General features: G+C 43.2%; 1 pseudogene; it reads left to right on the top strand.

Annotated features, from left to right (window-relative positions):
• The first annotated feature begins 481 nt into the window (after positions 1-481).
• Positions 482-1,480, top strand: LOC103019767 (60S ribosomal protein L5-like; annotated as a pseudogene).
• The last annotated feature ends 667 nt before the right edge of the window (positions 1,481-2,147 follow it).

Here is a 2,147-nt window from a genome sequence, read left to right as displayed (position 1 = left end):
GGGACTGCCTCGGCACGTAGTGAGCTGAACATCACAAAGGGGAATCAAGTAAGTGTAGAATGTCCACTGGGAAAAGATGTCTCTGATCCAGGGTGAAGCCACTGACCTTACGTCTTTTCCAATATTGGATGTATATGAGTCTCAAGACTTAACTTTCCGTGCCTTGCCTCTCGGCTTCTGATCCACTGATTTTGGTTTTCCCACTTGTATCTCTCAGATGATGGTGTCTATTGGCGTCACCAAGGTATATATGGTCCTGACCATACTGCTAAGCTGCCTTCACAGGATATGTGAATTCCAGAGAGAAGGATTTCTGAGAGTTTAATGTTTCTTTTTCTCATCCCAGTGAATCAGGAAATAAACATCATTGAAAGAGCTAGAATTTTGCTTGAGTCGCAGCTGGTATAACAGCATGACCTGGGCTTGTTGATGGATGCCGAGACCGTACAAAAGTGACGAATCTATTTTTTTCCTCCCCGGAGCCGTGCTGGTTCTGCAGCTCAGTGGCGGCTAGGGCCTCTGTTCTACAGGATGGGGTTTGTTAAAGTTGTCAAGAATAAGGCCTACTTCAAGAGATACCAAGTGAAATTTAGAAGACAGCGAGAGGGCAAAACTGACTACTATGCTTGGAAACGAGTGGTAATCCAAGATAAAAATAAGTACAACACACCCAAACACAGAACGATAGTTCGTGTAACTAACAGAGATAACATGTGTCAGATCACTTACGCCCGTACAGAAGGAGATATGATAGTCTGTGCAGCTTGTGCTCACGAACTCCCGAAGAATGGCGTGAAGGTTGGCCGGACAAATTATGCTGAAGCATATTGTACTGGCCTGCTGCTGGCACTCAGGTTTCTTAATAGGTTTGGTATGGATGAAATTTATGAAGGCCAAGTCGAGGTGGCTGGAGATGAATACAATGTGGAAAGCATTGATGGTCAACCTGGTGCCTTCACCTGATACCTGGATGCAGGGCTTGCCAGGAGTACTACTGGGAATAAAGTTTTGGGGGCCCTGAAGGGAGCTGTCGATGGAGGCTTGTCTATCCCTCACAGTACCAAACGGTTCCCTGGTTATGATTCAGAAAGCAAAGAATTCAATGCTGAGGGACACCAAAAGCACATCATGGGGCAGAACATTGCAGATTATATGCGTTACCTGATTGAAGAAGATGAAGATATTTACAAAAACAACTCTCTCAATACATAAAGAAAAACGTAACTCCAGACATGATGGAGGAGATGTATAAGAAAGCTCATGCTGCAATATGAGAGAATCCAGTGTATGAGAAGAAGCCTAAGGAAGAAGTTAAAAAGAAGAGGTGGAACCGTCCCAAAATGTCACTTGCCCAGAAGAAAGATTGGGTAGCTCAGAAGAAGACAAGCTTCCTTAGAGCTCAGGAACGGGCTGCTGAGAGTTAATAAACCAAACCACAACTTCTATGAAGATTTTCCAGATAAAGACAGTAATAAACTTACTGAACAAGTAAAAAAAAAACAGGGATGAATCTTTGCTTGGAAGCTACCTGCCCTATAGGAACCTAGCAGCATCCTGAAAATGCAGATTACTTGAACAGGTAAGGACTTGCTTATCAACTGAAAGGCACCTTCATTTTGACATATGAGAAAAACCAGAGAAAGCAAGCAAATTGATCTATGTCACACAGCAAATTGGTGGTAAAGTCAGCACGAAAACTTTGGGATACCTCTGAGATCTTCATGGCTCCTTCCATCCATCTGACCTAAACTTGGTGGGATGAGTAAGAGTTTTTTAGGTAGCCCTGTAGGAAAGACAGAGGCAATTTAGGAAAATGGCCCAGACATATGAGAGGCCGTGTGGAGATGAGAGAGAAAGCCTTCCCTTCACGTGTATGCTAAAAACAGAGATGGAAAAAGCTGAAAAAGTAGAAACACTGGCTACCCCAGAAAAACGTTTGGGATGTGGGTCTCTTTAGGAAAACTCCTACACAAAGGAATCCATAGAAATGTGGTCAATCTGGAATAACTGTCTAAAAACAACCTAAAATATCTAAGGAGCTGTCTATCTAACTTGCCCTATCTCATTCCATATCAGTTTGATCTTCCAAGATGGTTGCTGGCATCAAGAAGAGAGTGAAAAACCATAAGTAGGTGAGGGCCAGGGAA

Source organism: Balaenoptera acutorostrata, chromosome 19, assembly GCF_949987535.1.
Source record: "Balaenoptera acutorostrata chromosome 19, mBalAcu1.1, whole genome shotgun sequence".
NCBI lineage: Eukaryota > Metazoa > Chordata > Mammalia > Artiodactyla > Balaenopteridae > Balaenoptera > Balaenoptera acutorostrata.
Note: the sequence above shows the minus strand (reverse complement) of the source record. Positions and strands in the feature narration are given on the sequence as shown.